The 27794-nt window shown below is 37.3% G+C and overlaps 2 protein-coding genes and 2 pseudogenes across 3 annotated transcripts in view; 2 read left to right on the forward strand and 2 right to left on the reverse strand.

The window, feature by feature from the left end:
- The window catches only part of IGF2BP3 (insulin like growth factor 2 mRNA binding protein 3), a 194542-nt gene that overhangs the window by 46160 nt on the left and 120588 nt on the right, over positions 1-27794 (forward strand). The gene's annotated exons all lie outside the window — the stretch shown is intronic.
- MALSU1 (mitochondrial assembly of ribosomal large subunit 1) overlaps positions 1-27794 on the reverse strand; it is a 174962-nt gene that overhangs the window by 4662 nt on the left and 142506 nt on the right. The gene's annotated exons all lie outside the window — the stretch shown is intronic.
- Positions 15955-16881, forward strand: LOC143678807 (HUWE1-associated protein modifying stress responses 2 pseudogene; annotated as a pseudogene).
- Positions 20791-27468, reverse strand: LOC143678819 (transcription factor SPT20 homolog; annotated as a pseudogene).

The raw sequence follows: 27794 nt of genomic DNA on the forward strand, positions 1-27794 counted from the left end.
GCACTTGAAATGTGGCTGGTCGAAGTTGAGATATATTGTAAGATACACATCAGGGTTCAAAGTCATTGTTAAAAGAACATAAAATTTCAATAATGTTTTATATTATATGTTGAAATGATATTTTAGATATGTTAAATTTATTTTACCATTTTTTTTCACTTAACATGGCTACTGGAAAATCTGAAATTATGTGTGTGGCTGGCATTTGCAGTTAGCATTATATTTTTATTGGACAGCACTAATACAGCAAGAAGAGAGGAACAAGATGTATATATACTGCGAGGCATGTTAAGAGAAATAAAAATGAAGGAGAAATGGGGACACTTGGGGGAGTGGGCTGGTTCATATTTCATTTGGGATATTGAGGTAAGGACTCTCTGGCAGAGTCTCAGGAAGTGAGGCAGTGAGATGAGATGCCTAGAGGAAGAGACCCAGGCTGAGAGGACACAAGTCCGGGATGGGTGAAGCTGGCACTTGGCTGTTGCTTTTCCTGTCCACATGGAACCAGTGTGGCTAGAGCAGAGCCCCAGGGGAAGAGGTTGACGAGATGCGGAGATGCCCTTAGAGAGGATTGTGTGCTGGCGGTGGGGGGGGGGGAGGCAGGGTGTGGGGGGGAGTCATCTGTGAATAGGTAGAACCTAAAGTCATTGTACTGGATGAGAGGGGCCAGGACAATGCATGTGGATTGGGGGAGGAGAGATCCAAGGGGATGGTGGGGTGGTGAGGGACACAGTGATAGAGCCCAGGACAGGCTTGTGAGGTAGAAGTATCTAGAAGTAGTTACGAGAGTGTTTAGAGTAGGAAGAGTTTTCAGCTGTGACACTTGATGTTGAGTAACGTGAGGATGGGAGTAGACAGTGTTGTCATCACTGTTAATCCTGACGGGCACACTTCTGATGGAGTGATGGTGTTAAAACCTGAATACTGTGTGTCCTGAAGTCTGGATAGATAGAGAAGAAATAGAGACAGTGAGCTTGGTTGGGCTTTTAAGAAGTTTTGCTAAGAGGACAGAGAAATGGGATGGTAGTGGGAAGGGGTGAGGGTTAAAAGGAGGGATTTTAAAGCCTAATTGCAATTTACGGGAAAATTGCAAAACAGTACAAAGACTATGTCCTTTATCTAGTTTCCCCAAATGTGAAAGTTTATCTACTCTATTTTTTCTGAGGCATGTGAGAATAAGTTGAAGACATAGTACACCTTTACCTCTAAATATTTTAGCATGTATTTCCTTAAAAAAGAAAGGCATTCTGTCAAGATTATAGTACAGTTATCAAAATCAAGAAATTAACATTGATACATTAGTATTTAATCTACAGACTTTATTCATGTTCTGCCAATTATCCCACTAAGGTCCTTTTATCTAGTTCTATAGCCAATCCAGAATTGCTTATTACACATCTTTTAGGTCTCTGAATCAGGACTGCTCCTTATAGTCTTCATCTTTTATGACCTATGTTTTTGAAGGGTATAAGCTATTTTGTAGGAAGTCCCTCAGTATGAGTTTGTTTCCCCAAGATTAGAGTCAGTTTATGTGTTTTTCGTGGAATACCACAGAAATGACATTATCCTCAGGGCATCAGTCACATCAGGAGACATGTGATGATGATTTTGTCCCAGCAGTGGTGGTGTTAATTTGGATCACTTGGTCAAGGTAATGACTGCCAGGATTCTCCAGTGTAAAGTTAGTGTTTCTCCTTTGTAATAAGAATCTTGCGGGAAGATGTTGTAATACAATGTAAGGGTCCTATTTCTCATCATACTTTCACTAGCTTTAGTATCTATTGGTGATTATTAACTATGGTAGTTGCCAGTTGGTGATGTGAGGCTTATTAAAAGTAAATCAGGATGGACCTTAAACCTAAAGCAAGAGCACTGAAGAAAGAAATAAATAAATGGGAGCTCCTCAGAATTAACCACTTTTGTGCATCAAAGAACTTCATCAAGAAAGTAGAAAGACAGCCTACACAATGGGAGACAATACTTGGAAACAACATATCAGATAAAGGTCTAGTATCCAGAATTTATAAAGAGATTGTTCAACTCAACAACAAAAAGACAGCCAACCCAATTACAAAATGGGAAAAAGACTTGAACAGACACCTCTCAGAAGAGGAAATACAAATGGCCAAAAGGCACATGAAGAGATGCTCAATGTCCCTGGCCATTAGAGAAATGCAAATCAAAACCACGAGATATCATCTCACACCCACCAGAATGGCCATTATCAACAAAACAGAAAATGACAAGTGCTGGAGAGGATGCGGAGAAAGAGGCACATTTATCCACTGTTGGTGGGAATATCAAATGGTGCAACCACTGTGGAAGGCAGTTTGGCGGTTCCTCAAAAAACTGAATATAGAATTGCCATATGACCCAGCAATACCATTGCTAGGTATCTACTCAAAGGACTTAAGGGCAAAGGCACAAATGGACATTTGCACACCAATGTTTATAGCAGCATTATTTACAATTGCAAAGAGATGGAAACAGCCAAAATGTCCATCAACAGACGAGTGGCTAAACAAACTGTGGTATATACATACGATGGAATATTATGCAGCTTTAAGACAGAATAAACTTATGAAGCATGTAATAACATGGATGGACCTAGAGAACATTATGCTGAGTGAGTCTAGCCAAAAACTAAAGGACAAATACTGTATGGTCCCACTGATGTGAACCAACATTCAAGAATAAACTTGGAATATGTCATTGGTAATAGAGACCAGCAGGAGTTAGAAACAGAGTAAGATAATGGATAATTGGAGCTGAAGGGATACAGACTGTGCAACAGGACTAGATACAAAAACTCAAAAATGGACAGCACAATACTACCTAATTGTAATGTAATTATGTTAAAACACTGAATGAAGCTGCATCTGAGCTATAGTTTTTCTGTTTGTTTGTTTGTGTTTTTTGTTTTTCTTTTCTTTTTCCTTTTTATATATATTTTTTATTTTTTATTATTATTATTTTTATTTTTTTCTCTATATTATCATTCTATATCTTTTTCTGTTGTTTTCCTAGTTCTTTTCCTAAATCGATGCAAATGTACTAAGAAATGATGATCATACATCTATGTGATGATATTAAGAATTACTGATTGCATATGTAGAATGGAATGATCTCTAAATGTTGTGTTAATTTTTTTTTTTATTAATTAAAAAAAAAAAGTAAATCAGGACAGACCACGGTGACTCAGTGGCAGAGTTCTTGCCTGCCGTGCCAGAGACCCACATTTGATTCCTGGAGCCTGCCCATGTAAAAAAAAGAAAAGAAAAGTAAATCAGATCTGGTTCTGGTTTGTTGTTGTATCAGACTGAAGATATAATTAAAGAAATAATTTTTACTTAGCCTCTTTATATATTCCAAGCCTTCCCAAGTTCCCAAACACCTAAAATGGTACATAAGTTAAAAAAAAAATTATTGTTGTAACATATATGCAATGTAAAATTTCTCATTTTTACCACTTTCAAATATACAATTCAGTGGTATTAGTTACATTCACATTCAGTGTTGTGCTACCACCACCACCGTGCGTTACCAAACTTCAACACTCCAAACAAGAAACTTTTCTTTTTTATTGTGTAATACAGCATATGTACAAAGCAAAGAAAGGAAAAAGCAGTAGTTTTCACAACAATCTTCAACAAGTAGTTACAGGACAGATCCCAGAGTTTGTCATGGGTTACCATACCATCATCTTAGATTTTTCCTTCTAGCTGCTTGAGAACATAAGAGGCTAGAATTTATAAATTTTTCTTTTTTATCATCACAGTTGACTTTTTTTTTCCTTTTTCACACAAGAAAGTTTGTACTCGTTAAACAGTAACTCCCTATCCCATCTACCCTCAGAGTCCCAAGCAACCTGTAATCTTTGCATATTCGAGGTATTAAATATAAGTGGAATCATACAATATTTGTCCTTTGGTGTCTGGCTTACTTCATTCAATGTTATGTCTTCAGGGTTCATCCATATTGTGGCACATATCAGAACTTCATTCCCTTTTATGTCTGAATAATAAATTTCATTGTACGGGTACACTGCATTTTGTTTATTCATTCATCTGTTGATAGACACTTGGGTTGCTTCCACCTTTTGGCAATTGTGTATAATGCTGCGATGAACATTGGCATACAAATACCTGAGTCCCTGCTTTCAGTTCTTTTGTATAAATACCTAGAAGTGGAGCCTGCTGGGTCATAAGGTAATTGTATATGTAACTTTCTGAAGAATGCCAGTTCTCCACAGCTACCAATAAATAAGATTAAATGATTAATCTTATGTTCTCAACAGATAAATCTATTGGGAAGGGATTTAGAACTCTAGATGTTTGGAATTAATGTTGTACTTTAAGATTTAAGATGTGTTCAAGTTTTAGTCATTAATAGAGTAAGTGAATATTTAGGTATGTAATATGATATAGGATCTCATTAAAAAAAAAGTTATAACTTTGACCTAGATCCCTTTCCAGCTCTACTGAAACCTGTATAAAAATAAAAATGACTTGGTAAAAGAACAGATGTCTGGTTGGAGGTGTTTCGGAGTCCTGGTGTGCTGCCCCCGATGGATAGTCTGTTCTGCTAGCTTATGTGTTGCATTTGTTTCTACAAGTCAGTCTTTAGGAAATTGTTAAAGTGGTTGGCCACTTAACATGTCTTAGAAGCTTACGCATTTTCAAAACACTTATATTTCAACCTTGTTACAAGGCCTAAATACAAGGATTAAAATCTAGTTCATCCAAGTTGAATGCTCTGTATAAACTGTTAATGCCAGATTTTGTTTGTGATGCTTTTTCTAATTTTAAACGTTTGAAAAGAGTTAGAATGTTTTGGGTGTGGGGGTGGGCAGGGCTATTTAATTGCTTGGTGTTTAGGGTGAGGGCAGGTAGGTAGGCTCTTGCTCCCCTTGAGGGCGAGCTTTGTGCAGAGATGAGGACTGTTTATTCCTTTGCCGTTCCATAGCATATATTAAACAGTGTGGCCAAGAACGTCAATATACAGAATCCTTTGAGAACATTCCAGTTCCTCTATGAACTTGGAAATGTGTTAAAATTTCGGGTTGCCTGCTTTTGTGTATAACCACATTGCATGAAGCATGATGTCACATCCCCTATAATACGTTCTGGATTGAGGAGGAACGGTTTTAATATGTTACTTCTTAAAGTTGTTGAACTTGAACTGTATATGTAACATTTTCTCAGTATGATGGGGAAAGGGGAAGCATTGAATTTTCTAGCACCTAAGTCTTTTAAGTATATTAAATAATTCTTGTTATTGTTATTGGAAATTTGTCATCTTTTCTCAGAATTCAGTTTAATTGGAAGTATGAAATACAGTTACTAACATTCTAAAAGCATCACACCTCATCCTGAAGGTTGCTGTAATAAAGCTTATTTAGCTAAAAGACTAACGCCTAATACTTTTTAAGATTATCATATAATTGATCTAACAACCATTATAAATATATCGGACCTTGTAATCACTTCCCAGTAATAAAAGGGAGCTTTTTTTAGCAGAATGTATAATTTTTTTATTAATTAAAATTAACAACAAACAAAACAATAAGATATCATTCCATTCTACATATATAATCAGTAATTCTTAATATCATCACATAGTTGCATATTCATCATTTCTTAGAACATTTGCATTGATTTAGAAAAAGAAATAAAAAGACAACAGAAAAAGAAATAAAATGATAATAGAGAAAAAAAAGTTATACATACCATACCCCTTACCCCTTGCTTTCATTTACCACTAGCATTTCAAACTAAATTTATTTTAAAATTTGTTCCCCCTAATATTTATTTTTATTCCATATGTTCTACTCTTTTGTTGATATGGTAGATAAAAGGAGCATCAGACACAAGGTTTTCACATTCACAGAGTCTCATTGTGAAAGCTATATCATTGTTCAATCATCATCAAGAAACATGGCTACTGGAACACAGCTCTACATTTTCAGGCAGTTCCCTCCAGCCTCTCCACTACATCTTGAACAACAAGGTGATATCTACTTAATGCGTAAGAATAACCTCCAGGATAACCTCTCGATTCTGTTTGGAATCTCTCAGCCATTGACACTTAGTCTCATTTCCCTCTTCCCCCTTTTGGTCGAGAAGGTTCTCTCAATCCCTTGATGTTAATTCTCAGCTCATTCTAGGGTTTCTCTCAGTCCCTTGATGCTGAGTCTCAGCCCATTCCAGGATCCCTGTCCCATGTTGCCAGGAGGGTCCACACCCCTGGGAGTCATGTCCCATGCAGAGAGGGGTAAAAGGGAGCTTTTTAAGGAATACATTTTTATTGAGAAATATCTACACATGTACAGTCCAACCATATTATACAATCAGTGGCTCACAATTTTATCACATAGGTGTGTATTCTTTACCGTGATCATTTTCTGAACATTTGCTTCTCTCTAGAAAAAGAAGTAAACAAACAAAAAACTCATACATCCCATACCCCTTATCCCTCCCTCTCATTGACCCACAGTATTTCAATCTACCCAAGTTTTACCCTTTATATCCCCTATTTATTTATTTATTTATTTATTTATTTACTTACTTACTTACTCATCTGTCCATACCCAGGATAAAAGGAGCATCAGACGCAAGGTTTTCATGATCACACAGTCATATTATAAAAGCTATATAGTCAGGTTTGATTCCTGGACCATGCACTCCCCCGCCCCCCCCGCCCCAAGAAAAAGTCATATAGTTATATATCCACCTTCAAGAATCAAGGTTATTGGAACACAGCTCGACAATTTCAGGTACTTCCCTCCAGCTACTCCAATATACCATAAACTAAAAAGAGACATCTATATAATGTGTAAGACTAACCTTCAGGATAACCTCCTGACTCTGAAATCTCTCAGCCACTGACACTTTTGTCTTGTTTCTCTCTTCCCCCTTTAGGTCAGGAAGGCTTTCTCATTCCCATGATGCTGGGACATAGCTCATCTCTGGGATTTCTGTCTCACATTGCCAGGGATATTTACACACCTGGGAGTTGTGACCCATGTAGGAGGGAGGGCAGTGAGTTCACTTGCCGAGTTGGCTTAGGGAGAGAGGCCACATCTGAGCAGCAAAAGAGGTTCTTTGGGGATGACTCTTAGGCCTAATTTAAGTTGGCTTAGCCTCTCCTTTTCAGGGATAAGCTTCATAGGGATGAACCCCAAGATCAAGGGCTCAGCCTATTGATTTGATTGTCCCCACCGCTTGTGAGACTATCAGGAATTCCCCTGATGGGAAAGTTGAATATTTCCTCCTTTCTCCCCAGCCCCCAAGGGGACTTTGCAAATACCTCTTTATTCACTGCCCAGACTACTCTGGTATATATTGGGGTATCACACTAACCTGGACAAACTAAAAGATCTTGCACCCTATTCAAGATTCTATGTAATTATGCTGGGGAACTTTTTGTTTTAACCATCATATTTCTTAGATCTTTTATTGTTAGTTAGTATAGATATGTCTTATTCATAAATCAGATTAGATGGTGGCAAGGGTAGATGTTTGTTTGCCTTGAATGATCAGTTCTGTGTCATCATGACTTCCTTGGGCCTTTTCTGTAAAATGTGGGTATAAATTAGATTTCTAATGTTTTTGGCAGAAGGTTGGGGCTTATGTTGCTAGACTTACATCGGATAGTTTTTCTGAAGGTCTTTCTTACAAAGAAACTATCAAGAAGATAACTAAAATTAAGGTAGAAACAACATGGGCATAGCAGTTATGGGTTTGAATTTAACTTTGCCAGATACTTTTTTTTTTTTTTTGCGGGGGTGGTGGTGATGGTGGTGCATGGTCCGGGAATTGAACCCGGGTCTCCCACATGGAAGGTGAGCAGGATACAACTGAATCACCCGTGCACCCCCTTTGCCATATATGTATTTTTTTACCTCATTATAAAGAAGACCAAATAATTTCTTGGAGGTATTAATGCCTTCCTTACATAGTTGGTGAAAAGATACCACGAAAATGTGTTTTAAGCGCCTGGCACAGTCTCTCACCCATTAAGAGTCACTGAATAAATGGTATCTGTTATTATTTTCAGTCTCAATGTGGAGGAGATTTAAAACTTATTCTTATATTGTAATCATGGTAGAAATAATCTGCAAGTGAATAATCTCTTGAAAGATGCCAGCCTCAGTACTGCTAGCTAGAGTATTCCACTTTTCCTCTGTAACATCCGTTGATCATTATTGGCATAAGTGTGAATTTTGCAGAAACATTGTCTGAATATGAGGATTCCTTTCGAGTGACAATAGTCATTAAAACATATGAAGTTGTAAAACAAGATTTTTTGTGAATATCCTATATTTGAAGTTACGTGGTAGTTATTGTAGGAAAATGAATCCAAACGTATTATCCTTCCTAGACAGAAGGAGGGGTGCATAGTGTCTAATACAGCAATCTTGGGAGCTTTTTGTTTTTTTAACTTATTTATTTATTAATTTAAAAAAATTAACAACTGAACAAAAACATTAACATGATCATTCCGTTCTATATGTATAATCAGTAATTCACAATATCATCACATAGTTGCATATTCATCAATTCTTAGAACATTTGCATCAATTCAGAAAAAGAAATAAAAAGACAATAGAAAAAGAAATAAAACGAAAACAGAAAAAAAAAAGATTATACATACCATACCCCTTACCCCTCGCTTTCATTGATCACTAGCATTTCAAACTAAATTTATTTTAACATTTGTTCCCCCTATTAATTATTTTTATTCCATATGTTCTACTCATCTGTTGACAAGGTAGATAAAAGGAGCATCAGACATAAGGTTTTCACAATCACACAGTCACATTGTGAAAACTATATCATTATTCAATCATCATCAAGAAACATGGCTACTGGAACACAGCTCTACATTTTCAGGCAGTTCCGTCCAGCCTCTTCATTACATCTTTCTTTTTTTTAATTTATTTATTAATTAAAAAATTAAGCAAAATAAAACATCAACATACATAATCAGTAATTCACAATATCATCACTTAGTTGCATATTCATCATTTCTTAGAACATTTGCATTAATTCAGAAAAAGAAATAAAAAGACAATAGAAAAATAAATAAAACGAACACAGGAAAGAAAGAAGAAAAAAAAAGATTATACCTACCATACCCCTGACCCCTCGCTTTCATTTACCACTAGCATTTCAAACTAAATTTATTTTAGCATTTGTTCCCTCTATTATTTATTTTTATTCCATATGTTCTACTCATCTGTTCACGAGGTAGATAGAAGGAGCATCAGACACAAGGTTTTCACATTCACGCAGTCACATTGTGAAAGCTATGTCATTATTCAGTCATCCTCAAGAAACATGGCTACTAGAACACAGCTCTACATTTTCAGGCAGTTCCCTCCAGCCTCTCCATTACATCTTTTTTTTTCCCATTACATCTTGAATAACAAGATGATATCTACTTGATGCATAACAATAACCTCCAGGATAACGTCTCTCAACTCTGTTTGGAATCTCTCAGCCATTGACACTTTGTCTCATTTCCCTCTTTCCCCTTTTAGTCTAGAAAGTTTTCTCAATCCCTTGATGCTAAGTCTCAGCTCATTCTAGGTTTTTTCTCAATCCCTTGATGCTGAGTCTCAGCTCATTCCAAGATCTCTGTCCCACGTTGCCAGGAAGGTCCATACCCCTGGGAGTCATGTCCCATGTAGAGAGGGGTAGGATGGTGAGACTGCTCGTTGTGTTGGCTTTCCATTACATCTTGAATAACAAGGTGTTATCTACTTGATGCTTAAGAATAACCTCCAGGATAACCTGTGGACTCTGTTTGGAATCTCTCAGCCATTGATACTTTGTCTCATTTCACTCTTCCCCCTTTTGGTCCAGAAGGTTTTCTCAATGGGTTGATGCGGAGTGTCAGCATATTCAGGAGTTTTCCTTAATCCCTTGATTCTGAGTCTCAGCTCATTCTAGGATTTCTGTCCCACGTTGCCAGGAAGGTCTGCACCCCTGGGAGTCATGTCCCAAGTAGACAAGGGTAGGGTGGTGAGTTTGCTTGTTGTGTTGGTTGGAGAGAGAGGCCACAATCTGAGCCACAAAAGAGGTTCTCTTGGGGGTGACACTTAGGCCTAAATTTTAAGTAGGCTTGACCTATCTTTTGTGGGGTTAAGTTTCATGTGAACAAACCCCAAGACTAGGGGCTCAGCCTATAGCTTTGGTTGTCCACACTGCTTGTGAGAATACCAAGAATTCAACTTGGGAAAGTTGAATTTTTCCCCGTTCTCACCATTCCCGGAAGGGGACTTTGCAAATACTTTTCCACTTACTGATCGAATCACTCTGGGATTCATCCGGGCATCACTCTGGACAAAGCAACAAAATCTCATGTCCTACCCAAGGATCCAAGTACTTATGGTGTTCAATCAAGCTATCTATGTAAGTTGTATTAGGAAAATACACTAGTTAAAATATAAATTTTGTACCAAATAAGCATTTTTTGCTTTAGTCTCACACATAAGTTGAAATTTTAAAATATTAACTACCATCTGTTTTCAGCACCCTGCAGTAATGACATTCCTTTGTTCTTCCTCATGCAAAAACATTTTTAAAATTTGTGCATTTAGTCACTATCATTATACACTCTTGGCATTCCTAGATTATACCATCTCAGTCTTTACCGTCTATCTTTCCTTCTGATTTCATTTATGCCCCCAGCCCCCCTCCCTCTATCATTCTCACATTCAGCTTCATTCAGTGTTCTAACATCGTTGTATTACAGTTAGGTAGTATTGTGCTATCCATTTCTGAATTTTTCCAATCAGTCCTGTTGTGCAATCTGTATCCCCTCAGCTCCAATTACCCAGTATCTACCCTATTTCTATCTCCTGATGGTCTCTGTTCCCAACTGAAATTCTCCAAGTTCACTCACTAATGTCAGTTCATATCAGTGAGACCATACAGTATTTGTCCTTTTGTTTTTGGCTACTCTCACTCAGCATGATGTCCGTAAGGTCCATCCATGTTGTTATATACTTTATAACTTTATTCTCAAACAGGTATTTGAATCTGACTTTTCTGCCTTCTTTGTGATTAATTTCCTGTTACTGAAGAGTTCAGTTGGATGAAACTGAGAATTTTCTTTCTGATTTTCTTCTCGTAAACAACAATATTAGTTTTCACATTTTATTTACTTGATTGCATAAAGCATTACAGTTGAAAATAAAAGGTAGATAGAAACTTGTTGGAAACAAGAAAGCATCTTAAACCCTCTTCATTTTTTAAACTCTCAGTTAGTGGGATTATTGTAGTTTCTAAAGTTGATGCAAAGGTGTTATAACTTGATAAATGATCAGCTGCAGTTTTCTCACTGAAATAAATCCAAAGATACTCTTAAATAGGGACCACATTTGGTTAGCAGTATTATGAAATTAAAAATCATTCATGTAGAGATAACCTATATTCACGGTATAGAAGTTTAAAAATTTTAGTCACAGTAAAACACACCTTGTAAGTGTAGCTCACTTTGTGATGATGCTTTTTATGTGAAAAGCAAGTATTCCATATAAAATTTTGTTTCTTGAATATTCTTGAAATTTCCTTGATACATTAAAATTTAATCAATTACTTTTTCCTTTGAGTGTCAAGTATACTAAATTTTTTTTTTGTATGCTGTATGGCGGGGGTCAGATTTTACTCTTTTTCCATGTGAGTATCCCGTTATTGCAATACCATTTGTTGAAAAAAATTTTTTTGTTTGTTTGTTTTGGGAAGTGCACAGCCCTGAAATCAAACCCAGGTCTCCCGTACTGCAGGCAAGAATTCTACCACTGAACTTCTCTTGCACCCCCAAGTTTTCTAAATTTTAAATCAGGTCTGTGCAGTGGAAATATGTGAATTATATGTATTTTCATTTTTCCAGGAGCCATATTAGAAAGTAAAAATAAATAGGTGATATGAATTTTAGTATTTTGTACAACCCATTATATCTAGAACACTGTTCTAGATAAAATGTTCTAGATAAAATCATCATATAAAAATCAGTTTTACATTCTTTTCTGTTCTAAGTCTTCCAAATCCAGTATGTATTTTACACTTTAGGACAATTTGATTCAGACTAACCACTCGATAAAACCTCAATAACTGCATGTGGTTAGAGGCTCTATTCTATTGAACAGAGAAGTTCAAGATGTACAGCTTTCAAAGACATTTATTAAAAATAGGATATTGAATCTTACTGGAAAAAATGTAGTGATATTTATAAAATTAGTTTTGTAACTGTGGAAAAATGTAGGAATGACCAGTTTTCAGTGTGACTCAAACGTATTGCAGGTTTTGTATCTGAGTACTTTATTCCCTTGTGACTACCTAAAGAAGATATATGTAATTTTCTATATTGTGTTAATGTTACACTTTTGAAAAACTGCAGTTTTTAGTCATGCAGGCAATGAGTCTTTTAACTTAAATATTAACTCTGTTCAATTGTGTGGTTGGTTGAAATACTGGTAGTAATTAAAGGCACATTTCCAGATAAATCTTAGCTTGTAGATTACAGTAAATTTTGGTTATTTAGGAATTGAGGAACAGTTTCTACCCAATTAATCAATTATTATTTTTTGGGTAGTATTCTGATTTTCCAACATGTACATATCTTAAGGAGGTGTAAGAACTCTGACCATATTTCTTCCTTGAAGGAACATTTAGTCTCCTGTAAGAAAGAGACATAGCAGTCTGTAAATGCAAGCATTAATAGTGGCAGATTTACAGAGAAGAACGAACATTCGGCTTTTCTTGTACTCTACTAGCCCACCCCCTTTGTGTCAGTCCAGTTTCCATCCACACACTTATGACTGTGAAACCCTCTTCTACACTGATGAAGATAATGAGGTATGCAGCTTTAAAAGTAAATATATCTGTTTTAGAGAAGGGGACTAAAACATGGAAGCTGTTCCCATGGAGACCGGGAGATGATAGAACAATCACCTTAGAGTCTCACTCAGAGCTGTAATGTTAAAAGAAACTTCCTTTATTCATTGTTTAAGCAGTGCTGAATAATTGCCTGTTATGAACCAGGCCCTATATTCTCTGGGGCGCTAAACAGGGAATAAGATAGAAATGATTTTGCCCTCACGGGACCCTCACTGCTAACTAGTCCTCAGTGGCCACTAAACTTCATTGTGTATGGGGCCAGGCATCTGCATTTTTACCAAGCCCTTCTGGTGATTATAACGTAGGTGGCCTTTAGACTACACTTGGAATAAAATATATATGTGTGTGTGTGTGTGTGTATATATATATATTTTTTTGGTTGTGAAAATTTGTTGTATATATGTAATACAATTTTTTAAAAATGTCACTTATTAGCCTGTAGAATGCCTTTTCTTTCTCTTTTTTTTTTTAACTTTTTTTTATTGTATAACATAACGTATTTACAAAGCAAAGAAAAAAATCAATAATTTTCAGAGCACTCTTCAACAAGTAGTTACAGGACAGATCCCAAAGTTTGTCATGGGTTACCATGCCATCGTCTCAGATCCTTCCTTCTAGGTGCTCCAGAACATTGGAGGCTAGAAGGAATAAATTTTTTTTTTATCATCACAGTCGACTGTGTGTGTGTGTGTGTGTGTGTGTGTGTGTGTGTGTGTGTGTGTGTGTGTGTGTGTAGAAGATAACGTATATTCAAAACAATAAATTTCAGAGCACAGCACAACAATTAGTTGTAGAACAGATTTCAGAGTTTGGTGTGGGTTACAGGAATCATTTTCTTTTTTTAACTTCAGAGTTAAGGGGACTGACCTTCCGTTCACTATTAATTCACTAGGATCTGGCACCCCTATTACCTGTTGCTATAACTTTATTTTTCTTTAGCTTACCGTGACCCCCTAATTATCAAACTAGTGTATGCTCTTCTGTCTGTCACAGGGATTCTTAACTTGGAATCTACCTGTTTTACTCCTAAATATCAGCTTTGCTCCCTCCTTTCCACATCTGCCATTTCCTTAAGACTGTCCTAAAATGTCTCATGTCTCCTGCCAGGCTACAAGATCTTTGTGGTGTGGAGGAACTGAGGTTGCAGAGTTCATTAGAGCTATCGTGATTGATAATTGGATTTTCTGTGTTCATTCTCATGTTATTCTACAGTTTGAAAATAATAGCTTATTTCTCCTTTAACAATTAGTAAGATTTATTTTATAAAACACAAAAGCAAAAAGAAAATGAAAATGGTCCACTATTCTACCACCAAAGCTCACAGTGGTCAGTATTTTGTTGGCATATCTCTGTTCCTTATGTCTATTCATGTGCACACACCACACACACAATTTTTAATGAGATCATGTTACAAGGTTGCTGAAGGAAATAATATAAGAAAGAGAATCCTTGAGTTGGAGGCCGTACCTTTTGTCAGAGGGTTTGATAAGACTGCCTAGTCAGCAGTGAGTCAAGGTTATGCCAGTTGACACTTATCACTAGTATTGTGAGAACTCATCACTTCCCCAGTTGTTTACCTCCTTGGAGTGTTGAACGTTAAAGCTGAAGATGACCTTTTAAAAAGCTAATTCTTAACTGTATAAAACGCGAATATATATTTTATAATATAGCAATACTGAATTCAGTCAGGCTAAACAAATTCCCCTTGGGGTATAGATTGAGTTGTTTCAGCACAGCCGGAATAAAAATCTGCAGTTAATATAGAGTGCCACCAAGTGGTGGCTGGGAGAGGCTGCACTATACTGCTTGGCGTCTACACGGCTTGATTTTTTATTTGAAAATGACCCGTCCGTCCCAGTGTGCACTCTGTGTCTCAGATCTTTGCATAGAATGTAAGGCAAGGAGCAACATACAAAAAAGTTGGGCTTGGTTTTCCTGTCCCATCAGCAGCTGATGTTAGCAGTGTTAGAACCCAGTGTAAGCGTCAGCAACTTTATGTATAAAGTGGGAACGACAATGATTCCCACATGATTTTAGAGTTGGTGGAAAGAAAGGATAAGATAGGTACTTTTGGGAGGCATAAGATAAAGACAAAATGAACATTTAGAGCCATTAGGTAATTTGGAAGGAAGGTAGCAAGTTTAAATATTGTTTCCTATTTGCATTAAAATGTAACATGAAATGACTAGTTTCACAAGTACTTAAATTGCCTGGAACATGTGTATATAATCTCAATATCTTGGGTAGCTGAGTTTTCAGCATAATTGCCTTCCTTTCTTACTGCTTTCTTCTTATTAATTTATAACCTGTCCATATAACATCAGTATTGAGTCTTGGTGTATACCATTATGACTGTATGGTTTAAAGCTATGAGTAAAGTGAAAATTTTGCTTAATTTTAGGATAATTTTTTTACCTTTTGAATTTAACATGCAACCTGTGCTTTTTCTGGTGGTTACTTTTTTGGTTGGCTTATGAGTGACAGCAATAGGATTGCAGTATAATGTTAAGGGCACAGACTTGGAAAACCAGAATGCCCAGAGGTGAATTCTGACCCTATAGACGTTAACTGTGTATACCTGAACAAGCTGAATTATTGTTTTTGCTTCATAATCTATAAAATGTTGGTTGTGAGAGTTAGATGAGATAATAAACATAAAGCACTTTCTTGTTTGTATTCTTATTTATGTCTCTTACTAGGAGTCAAACTTTTCAGTGGATGAAAAAATACAAATATGGAGGCTGTTAGGCAAAACCTAAGTAATCTAAAATTTGATGGAGAGAATTAATATGACCTCATGATATGTTTCTTTTTCATACAAAATGTGTATATTCTGGTTCTGGCTTACAAGAAATGACCAACCCAATAACAATGAGCACCCCTGGTTACTAGATTGTGGTCTCTATAAACAGTGTGTAAGTAAAAGCTATCAAGTCTCCCTATTGATATGGCTTATTTGCAGGGCTGGGGCAGGAAATGTACAAGTTGAACTTGAAATATCATGTCCTAATAGGTACACAAAGACTAATGCAGTCATTAAAAAGACATGGGAGCCAATGTGAAGAGGATGCCACTAACTGGCCAAAGATGGGGTAATTTGAGCATGAAGAACAAGCAGACTCTGGGGCTCTGGGGCCTGCACTCCCCACCCCTCAAATGCACATGGAGGAGGAGGAGGCAGTGGTGGCAGGAGGAGGAGAGAAAGGCACTGAAGGAGCATGAGGCTGAGGTGGCCGAGCCATGGCTGTCCCTGGGAGTGTCAGTTCCTGGTCTAGGTCAAGCAAAGGGAGCAGCAGCACCCTGAGTCCTCAGTAGTGGGGCTGAGAACTAAGCAGCAGAGACCTTGGCCACCACCATGACCCAGCTCTCCGAAGATTCCAGGTGCCTCCAGCTGGGACTGTCCATGTGGATCCCTTTCCAGAATGTAGCCGTGGCTGTGACCAGCTTCTACAAGGAGAGAGGGAATGCCCACCAGTGAAGTTTTGACCTGGGCCTCCAGGTTGGTGACCAGCATCACATCACTGACGTGCTGGGCTGGAGCACATTCTGCCAGGAGGACCTCATGAGCTTCCTCTGTGGCAACACCCCCAGTGTTGCTGTCACCGTGGGGTGACCCTTTGACTCCCCCAAAGCCACCTGTCAAGGGCACCAGCCAGGTGGCGGCCACCAAGACTAGCTCATCAGTGGACATCACCTGCAGCCCTTCCACGAGGCCATCGCCTTGCAGGCATCATACTCGAAGGGTGTCTTCCTGGAGAACAACTCATCCCCCTTCCATGTGGAGATCTGGCTCTCTGCCTTGACAATGGGGAGCTCCGCAAACACACCTTGGCCCAGTGCAAGGACGACCTCACAGATGCCCTGACCCACAATTACAACCAGATGGCCTAAACTCACCATGGACAGTTGTCAACCAACTGCCATGTTGCTTGAGAGCCAGTGTGACCTGCAACACATTCACCCAATGGATACTGAAGACCATCTCTTTTGCTTTTCTTAAGTTAATTGAGGGTTTCTATCGCATTTGCCATAAAGAAACATTCCAAGTATTCCAGAAGAGGCCTCTTAGGACTCGGACTTTCTGAGAAATAGAACCCTAGCAGAGAACAGCCAACTATATTACGTAGTTAGCAAGATCATTTTAAGCAAAAGTCAAGGCAGAACCTGGTTTGTCTTGTTCACAGTTCTCTTCCTTAGCACCTAGCACAGTTGCTGATGCTCAATAAATGTTTGCTGAATGAATTCAAACAAACAAACAAACACCTAGGCAGAAACATCATTCTCAAAGCTCCAGAAAACAGTTAAGGATTACGATAATAGGGTGAGCACCAAATCAAGAAAAAGGCAACTCAAAAGCAGTAGGCTCTCCTGACACCCTTCCACATGCCCTTAACAGCTCTGGACAGAGCTGGTCAGTGCAGATTGCTGTTCCTAGTTCTAGAGGGAGCAGAGTGATCCTCATACACATACTGTGAGCTCGTATGTCTGGTCTCTCTGGTCATGACTTGAGGGGCTAAACCAGAATGCTTGTCTCAGACTTGCCATCCCAGAACTTGCCCTGTATGTAGAAGGCAGCTTGCAGAGCTCTCTTACAGGATGCTGTGGGGATGCTGTGGGAGATCATTCAAGTTGTGGCGGCCTGGGGCCAGGGCTTGCTGGCATATAGTGCAGTGCATGGGACCTTGAGACATGATTTCCTAGGGAAGAGGGAACATTCATATCTGTGTAAGTGGTGGTATTTCTTGGGTCACATGTTCATACTCAAGATAAGGCACAGAAAGAGATAAGGAGCCTCTTATGCTTTGGCCTGGAGCTATTCTCTAAACTCATTTTTGGATAAGTTGGGAAGGAGAGCACATGCACAGATTGAGCTGCAAAGACTTGGGAAAGTATCTTATTTTTCTTTTTTTTCTTTCTTCTCCTTCTCTCTCTTTTTTTTTTTTTAAAAAAAAAAAAGCTCCTGGCATGGAAAGCTGTTGCAACACTAGCTGGATACATGCTTAAGGAACAGATACCTCAGATGTCTAAATTCCAGCAATAATGCATAAAAATATCAAAATGTCCAGATTTTAACAGAAGATAACAATACATACAAAGAAACAGGATGTGATGGCCCAAGTGAAGGAGAAGATTTAAGTATTAGAAACCCTAAACAAGAAGCATCAGACCTGGGATGATCCAAATGAAGACTTAAAAAACAGAAAGTGCTAAATATGCTCAAAGAACTGAAGGGAAATTTGAACAATAAATTAAAGGAAATCAGGAAAACAACAGTTGAATACAAAGAATTTCAGTAGAGAGAAGGAAATTATGAAAAGGAGCTAACAGACCTGAAGACCAGGTAACAGAAATAAAAAAAAAAAATCACTAGAGTGCTTCAAGAGTAGATTGGAGCTAGCAGAAGAGAAAATCAGTGAACTTGAAGATAAGACATTTGAAATCATCCAGTCTGAGGAGCAGAAAAAAGAAAACAAAAAGAAACAATGAAGAAAAGTGAACAGAGAATGAGGAACCTGTGGAATACCATCAAGCACACCAGTATACTCATTGTGGGAGTCCCAGAAGGAGAGAGAAAGGGGCAAACAAAATATTTAAAGACATAATGGCTGAAAACTTCCCACATTTAATGAAAGACATGAATATTATACAGCCAGAATGCTCACTGAATGCCAAACATTATGGACTCAAATAGACCCACGCTGTGCCATGTTAAAAATCAAACTGTTAAATGCCAATGATAGAGAAAATTCTGAAAGCTGCAAGAGAGGCACCACTTCACATACGTGGGATGAGCCTCAATAAGATTACCGTCGTCTTCTTGGGAGCCATGGAGGCAGGAAGGCAGTGGCAGACATTTAAAGTGCAGTGCGCAAAGCAAAAAATCATCAACCAAGAATTTTATAGCAAAACTGTCTTTCAAAACTGAGGGAGTGATTATGACATTCCCAGTTAAATGAAACCTGAAGGAGTTTGTCACCACTAGACTGGCCCTATAAGAAATGCTAAAGGGAGTTCTGTAGGTTGAAATAAAGGACACTAGGCAATTGACTGAAGCCTCTTGAAGATGTAAAGATCCCCGGTAAAGACAATGACATGGATTAATATAAATACCAATATTAGCATTTTTTTTATTTGCTTTTGCATTAAAATTTTTTGTTTTTAGTTTTCATTTTGCTTGTATTTTTTATTTGTAACTATACTATTTACTTCCTACAGAATCTAACAGGCGAATGTATAAAATGTAAGGATAAATCAGTGGTTTTAGATTCAAATGTACAATTATGTAATTTGTGACAAGAATTAAATAAAGGTGGGGGGGCAAAGGAGTATAGGAACATAGTCTATGCTATTGAAATAAAGTTGATATCAAACCAATCCAGATTACTATAGATATTAAATTTACACCCCATGGTAACCACAAAGAAAATTATCAATATAGACAAACAGAGACTGAAAAGTAGAGTACAGTGGGGGTGGGGGGCAGGGCATTAGGGAGTTAATGCAAAATGAGTGCAGGGTTTCTGTTTGGAGTGAAGAAAAAGTTCTAGCAATGAATGATGGTGAAGGTAATGCAGTATTGGGAGTGTGATTAATTCTACTTCCTGGTATGCTTGGGAGGAGTTGGGATTGGAAGATTTATGTTGTGTATATATATATATGTTGCAACAATTTAAAAAATACACTAAAGTGATTACAATGAAATGCAGTACATGAAACTGGATGGGACCTGAAAATGGAGTAGAAGATACTCAAAAGGATGTTATTGGCATAAACAATTTTTTTTTTTTTTTAAAGAGATTCTCATTGATGTCGAGAACAAACTTGTGACTTTTCGATCGTTATTCATTCTCTTACGTAGTGTACTGGGTGTGAGGATGAAAACAAATAGTAGGAAGGAGGCTGGGAATGTAGGTGGGAGCTGGAATTAAGGCTTTTTAAAATTTTTTATTAATTAAAAAAAATTACAAGAAACACAAACATTCCCAACACACTCAGCAATTCACAATATCATCACATAGTTGCATATTCATCATCATGATCATTTCCCAGAACATTAGCATCAATTCAGAAAAAGAAATAAAAAGACAACAGAAAATATAACAAACAGGAAAAACAATTTTAATATAGACTGTAAACTTTATGTCAAGGTTAAATTGCTCAAACTTGATAACTGTGTTTAAGGTGATTCCATAAGTGAATGTCCTTTTATTTTGGAAATGTACGTGGGAATATTATGTGTTCAAGGACTATGATATGTTCAACCTGCTCCCAAAAATAAATAGATGATGGATTGATAGATAGGTGGATAGATAGATAGAATGATATGGCAAATGTGGCAGAATGTTCGAATTGTTGGATATAGGTGGCTGAGGGAAGCATGGGTATGTTGGAGTTTCTTTATGGGGTTTGTATTTTTGCAACTATCCTATATGTTGGAAATTATTTCAAGATAGCAAATTAAAGAAAAGTAATTAATGCAATGAATTGATATATGTAAAAATAAATTTTTAAATTCAGCGTTTAGTGTATTGTACCACCATCTCAGAACTTATTGGCTTATTGCATATGCGAGAAGACTGCCATGATAACTCATGACTTCTCCCCCCATATTGCAGCATAGTTTACATTAAAAATTAAAATGGTTCTAGGGTTTATTGGAATACAAAATAATTTTGAACCCTATTGCCACATTAAGATTATTTTCTAAGAAGATGTGCAGATTGCAAGACTATAAGAAATTATTACATTCAAAGTGTAAGAAGTGCACACAAAGAAGTGAAATACATTTACATTTAACCTGTAATACATCCAACAAGAGACCTGCTTAGAAGGTTCTCACAACTTATACATTTCAGGTACACAGCACATTTGGATTTCATTATCATACAGGTGAAAACTGATTAAGAAACATTAATTCAAAAGCTGATGAAGATTTAATGAAGAATTTAAGTTGTGGCTCACTTTGTGATGAGCTGGCTGGTGACTGGGCAGCTGGAGATAGCTTGCTAACTTGAGATCCACAGATGACTTCCGAGAAAGACTTGGTGGCTTAGAAGTAGGTGGAGGAGTTGGAGATTTAAGAAAACTGCTTGCCTGTTGTGGAGTGAGGTGGTTACCAAAGGAACTGTTTCCTGAGCTTGAGGAAAGTTTAATTGATAGTAGTCAATGTTACCCCCTCCCCCAAAACTGAAGTCTGAACTGACACATTCTCTGGCTGTTCAGTTTCTTCCCCTGGAGAGAGTTGATTCAGACTGGCTAGGCCACTGGAGCTGTGTGACATTTGGCTGGACCAAAATCCCTGGTACTGACTAACCTCTCAGCATCCGTCTTTGATCCAGTAAAGAACCAATTTGAATGATCATATGTGGAGGAGGGGTATGCAGACACCTTGCTGTCACTTTCTTACGCTTTTCTGCATGGCTGTATTTTACCGTAGTACAGAGGGTTACCAGATAACTCATAATAGTCAGCTTTGTTTTCTGATGCTGATCACCAGCTTCGCTTTCAAATATATAATCTTTCATATCATAGGCTAGCCAGACTGTTGGTTGTGAGTCATCAGTATTTGATAGACCTTTCCACTTAAGCATGTTTCTCAGAAGGTACAGCCAAATCACAAGGACTCCTTTTCCACATATTTACACCATTTCCTGCTTTAGAAATTTTGAGATCATATTGCCAACCTGCTTTTCTTTCTTTTTTCCTTTTTGTAACAAATCAAGTAATCTTAGCTGAGGAAAAGATGGACAATGAGAATAGATCCTGCTGTTGCTTCAGAGAGAACGTGGATATCTCTTGAAGCACGAATTCATCGGGACGCGTGTTCGTCTTTTGCTTGTTGTGGAGCAGCCTGTTTGCAGTGCAGGTCACTGCAACAGAAGAACCCAGACACAGTGGTTCAGCTGTGGCTGAGATCAGTTGGCTCTCAAGCAAAAGTTTGTCTTCCTGGGTCCATTTATGGTTATCACTTGTTATTAAGGGCACATCACTGATTAAAGTCTGCATTGTTGTATGTAAAAGAATATACCTATTTGGGTAATTAGGAGATTTCATATTTCATATTTACTAGACTACCTACAGTCACATATTTCTGCTATCATACATACATCTGCAGTGAAAAATACTAACCTGAGGTTTTCCCTGGAAGTCAACCAAAGTAGGAGGTAATTGTTCTGCATCCAACTATTCAAGCAACTCTCCTTCTTAAGGCAGTCAAATGGTCTTAGAGTCTGATCCATTTCCCCCCTAAGTATCAGAGAATATCCTCATTTCCCAGGTACAGGTTGACTACTAAATATGCCAATATCTCTTGCATAACAAGCTTCTCCAGCAAGTTCATATTTGTTCATAATTTTTGCTTGACTTTAGGCTCTTTTTCACATTCTTCAATATATGTCAAAGTTTTTGAAATATGACTTTCTCTGTAGTATAAGATAAAGGTCCAAAAAGAAGTAGAAATGTATGTGCATTGGTAAAGTTTGGTGGAAAATCACATTTTTATTCTCAGATAGTATGGTACAGGCTGTGCAGCCCTGAAGACAGTACCTCCGACTGACCATGTTATTAAATTAATGAATTCATAAAGATAGTAAAATAAAACCTGTTCATCTTTGGATGATACCAGGGCACCAACTCGTCCTGAAAATTTTGAAATAACAAAGTCTTTAAATTCCGCTGGAAGAGAAGATTGAGACAAGGATTTGCACGAAGCTGGTTTATTCTGCAGATGGTTTCAAAAAGCAAGAGTGAGGAAATGGGGCAAGTGTGAGATGGGGTGTACCAGTTTGAATGTTATGTATCCCAGAAAACCCATGTTTTAATCCTGAACCAATCTTGTGGATACAGCTGTTTCTTTTAATCCTGATTCAACATTGGTGGGTCTTGATTAGTTTACTGGAGTCTTTAAAAAGGTAAACATTTTGGCTCAAACTCAGAGCATTGCTGACAGGCAGAGCCGATGTAGATATTTGGAGACTGAGACAGAAATAGAAATAGCACGGGTGCTAAGCAAGGACTCACGGAAATAACCAGAACCTAATGAGAAGAAATCTCCGGGCCAGACAGATGCTAAGCTGAGATGAAACCCAGAGTTTTGTCCTAAGGCAGCTAAGTGAACGCCCACAGATGCTTAGAGAGGAAGCCACTGGCTTCAGAAGCTGGAAGCAACAGAAGAGGGAACAAGGACTAGCATACTCCACCCATGTGCCTTCCCAGTTGACAGAGGTGTTCTTGGCAGCATCAGCCTTTCTTTTTTTTTAATTCAACATAACAGTATACAAACGCAAACATTCTTACCATATGATCATTCCACTCTTGATCTATCAGCCTTTCTTGAGTGATGGTAACCTTTTGTTGATGCCTTAATTTAGACATTTTCACAGCCTTAGAACTGTAAACTTGTAACTTATTAAATTCTCTTTATAAAAGCCATTCCGTTTCTGGTATACTGTAGTCTGGCAGCCTCGTGAACTAATACACGGGGTATTTAGCAAAGCCAATTAAGATTATATTATTGAGACTACCATAGGAAATGTGAACCTTTGAGAAATGTACAGAATGTCTCTTATTACCCATGTAAAGGATAGAGGCTGGGATATTTATCCACCGGTTCCCATCCTCTCCCCTGTAAGTTGAATATTGTCCTTAAGGTTTTCATCTCAAATTGCTGGGGGTCTCCTGTATTCTTCTGAGGACTTGGAGAAAGCCCTGAGGTTAAACAAACATAAAAAGCAGAGCTGTATAGGAGGCGGGGCAACCTCAGCATTCATGAAACTGTCTTCCACAGCCATGGATGAAATCAGAGGTGAGCTGAGGGGATGTGACATGGAACACAAAACCATCTGCTGCAAAAAAGAAAGTATCAAGTATTTGTCCTGCCTTATTATGCCTCAGAGTACCCAAATATTTGATGAAGGAAATTTGTTCTTGACTTAATTCCAGCTAGGATTGATAGAACTAGAAAATGACAGTTTTCAACCTTGAACGTAATGGATTTAGGCGGTGATCATTAGTTGTTGCCAGCATCAGAGAGAGATAACCAGAGATAATGAACCTCTTGATAGGATTATACAATACCCAGTGTAAAATATTATTGTTCTTCTCAAACAAACAAATGAATTAGGTCCTGGCATCTGTCACTTTGTAGGGGACAGAGGAACCTATTGAGCACCGTCTGGGCGCTGCAGTCAGCAAAATCCGGTGTGAAACTACAGGACAAATGACAGGGCTTTTCAAGTCAGTTGAAGGAAATAAAAGAGGAAAACCTGTCAGTTACTAGACTAGAAATTTGTGATCAACCAAATGCAATGAATGGACTTGATGTGGATCCTGATTTGAACAAACCAGTTGGTAAAAAAAAAATGAAATTAATCAGGCAAATCTAACATTGACTAGAGAATTAATATAAAGAAGTTTTTGTTCATTTTTAAGGAGAGATAATGATTTGTCTATTTAAATAATTATCTTGCAGAAATAGTTTATAAATAAAAAGCATGAGTGATAAACACAAAATTCAGGTTAATGTTAATAGTCCAGGTAGAAGGCATTTGGGGTGCTGGGGGGAATGGTTGAGACATTCTAATTTAATATGGTATCATAAATGTTTTATGCTTTATAGTATAAAGCATTGCATATTATTGTGTATTAAATTCAACATAATCAGTTATTAAAAAGACACAGAGGATATAATTGATAAAATCTACATGATTTTACAGAGTTTATGACTGGGACTGCCAAATAGCGGGGGCGGGGGGAAGTGTTGAGGCATATCAAATAGAAGTATGTATTCATCTTGTTGGGATATTGATGTAAACAAACTGTAAAAAAATTAGGCAATTAGAAATAAACATTGAGTAGATAACATATGTCAAGGAATTTTTGTGCTTTTGCAGGACATGAAATGTGTGGAATTCGTTCGTATAGCTGTGGGTAGAGAAACAAGATAAGGGAATCACAGTTGAAAATTGAAGCTGATGATGGCTACATGGAGGGTCATTTTATTAGTTTTGTTTCATTTTGAAGATTTCTTTAAAGTCAAGTTAAATCTGTTCCATCAATAATTAAAGGTCTTGTGATGGTGCCCTTTGGAGTCTGCATGAGCCTGTTTACTGGTTCTTTATCCTGTAGTTAAATTTACTTTTAGTAAATGACTGTTATTGACTTTTCATGGTAACTAAATATTTCAAATGCAGTAGGCATTTTAAAAAGGTTTTTATGGGTGCACTGGTGGTTCAGTGGTGGAATGCGCACATTCTATGCAGGAGACCCAGGTTTGATTCCCGGAGGATGCATCCAAAAGAAAAAAAAAAAAGGTTTTTTATATGTTAACCTGAGAATTTAAAACAAGTTTTATCCCATTTTTTCCTCTTGGGGTAAAAAAACCTTAAGTTCCTACATAGATTGTGTTGAAGTTTTTTATGAGTGCTTACATTAGTCAGTATTTTTTCTGGTTTTCATCCCCAAGCTTAAGTGTGGCAATTATTCTTCTTACTGCCTTTATAAGCTGTAAGAAAATATTTGGAAATGGTAGTTTCTGAATGGTGGATCTGTGCATTTCTTCCCCTTCTGTATATTGTAATAAATTTTAAGGTAACCATCAATTGAGTGCTTATCAGGTATTAGGCACTGTCCCATGCTCTGATTGCCACAGTGTACGAGAGAACCTGGCTAGCCCCTGCTGCTATGAATGTGCATCTATTTATTACTATTTATATTACTTTATTTTTCTGATGGTTAAATTGAATTTTAACCACTTGATAATTACATGGTAGAAACAACCTATTAAAATATTAATATTTATTTTCTTGACTTTAGTATTTATAATCAAAGCTAAATATAGCCTAATTCTTATGGTTCAGATGGGAGACAATCAGAGAGAGGCAGGTGGTAGTATTTTAATGTACAGATGGATACTCAGTGGATATAGTTTATCAGCTAAGTGCACGGTAGATTTTCTGAAGTCCTTTCCCGGTGGAAACTTTGTGTTTCTGTGGTGGATGATTACAGTTAATACCTTTGGTTTGTTCCTCTAATGTTGAGTATTTTGAGTCTCTTAATAGCCAGGAGTATAGAGTTAGGGACCATAGGTGAAACTATGTTCTGAGTTTAAGATTAGTTACTGGGTAAATAGGAAAGAACACTTCTAGATGTCAAAACACTAACTGTGTGGAAATAATTCTGATGTTTGTCTAAAATGGAACTTTAGAGACTTAGGTAATGGAAACTGGTCAAGTGTTTAGGGAACATAATTATTTTGGAGTAATTTCCAATAAGTAAGTGGAATGTTTAGAAAGAATAGGTAAAAAGTCCTTGGAAGAATATGACTAATAGATTGCTTTTAATGTACAAAAAATAGTATCCTATTTAAAGAATGTCCTTTGAGTCTTGTGAAGTAGATATTTGTTTTTTGTTTTTTACTCTATAATTCCACATTTATGACCATGGTAAGGGTAAAATCAGAGGCCTACAGTACAGCACACAGCGGACCCAGAGACAAACAGAAGCCTGAGATGGGCAAACAGAGATATTTGTTTTTGTAATAGGAATAATCACTTAACTCATCAGAAATCTGTATGTACATTTACATGTGTGCTTTTGGGGAAAATTTTCAGTAATATACTGAATTTGTTAGTAATATATACACATGAGAAAATGAATCCAATGAGGGTGAATACGTAGTTTTCTGAACATTGTGCTGCTAATTCTTCTATGAGGCGTTTGACTAAAACAGATTAGTACTTGTATATGTGAAGCAAAACTTTGATTACGTAGGGTAAATATTTATACAATATGAGTAACTTTTCTGGTAGCCGAAGTACTATATAGCAGTTGTGAACTCTACATATAAGGAATTTTTTAATTTTGGTGTAGTTTTGAAACCTTTTATAGGAAATACCAAGCTTACCAGAGAGAGAATACCCATAGCTCAGCTTTAACAATTATTGCAAATGAGTTATTTTGAGGCAAATTCCAAGCTAGCATTTCATCTGTAAATTTTCTTAAATTGATACTCTCCCCCACCCTCGTTTTGGTGTAATGTCCTCTGATGGCTTGGCTTTACTGTCTCCTCATAATACGATAAAAAGTGTTTCTCCCTTCCTCCTCCAGTTTCTGATTACACACAGGTAGGAGTACCTGATCTTGGTTAATCTGTGCTTTTTAAGAGATCCCTAAGGGATTGGTGTTATCTGTGGCATTTGTTGATTCTTTTGCTTTGGGAGAAAGTGAAAAGGGCAATTGCTGTGGTACTTGAAAATAAGCGAATTATTTGGCTAGGGAAAACGAAATTTGCTCGAGTTCCAATTCTAAAAGTTAAGATATCAAGCTCAATTACTAGCCTTACTATTATTTTAACATAGCTAGTTGAGTAAATTCCTTTCCCTTTAAGGGGTTATTGACATAATGACACCTAAGGTTCAATCTAATATAATTAATTAATGTACAGCTGTTCTCTTCCTTCCTTCCCCAATCATTCTCCCATTCTCCCACCTCTGACTGTTGGAGAGGTCAGGGGTAGAGGGAGAGTGAATGAGTGTGTGTTTGTGTGTGCACACGCACGCATGCTTGGGATGTTTCTAAATACACACAATGAAATGCATAGGATTACAAAGGGAAAATAATTATTTTGAAATACACTTAGCGAAAGGTGAAAAGTTGTGATAATACTTGTTAACACAGTAACAAGTTCTAGCAACATGTCTAAATTTCAGGAATGGGTGTAGATAATATTTCAACATCTGTAACAACTTAATGTAATATGAAAGTATATTGACAGATTTTAAGTACCCTTAATTCTGTAGCTTATTACTATTGGAGGAAATCCTAAAATCACTTAAGGATAGAGAAAATAAAGATAAGATTTCCCCCTCCCGTCCCAATCCAAGTTCA

The sequence above is a fragment of the Tamandua tetradactyla genome, chromosome 1 (genome assembly GCF_023851605.1).
Source record: "Tamandua tetradactyla isolate mTamTet1 chromosome 1, mTamTet1.pri, whole genome shotgun sequence".
In the NCBI taxonomy this organism is placed as follows: domain Eukaryota; kingdom Metazoa; phylum Chordata; class Mammalia; order Pilosa; family Myrmecophagidae; genus Tamandua; species Tamandua tetradactyla.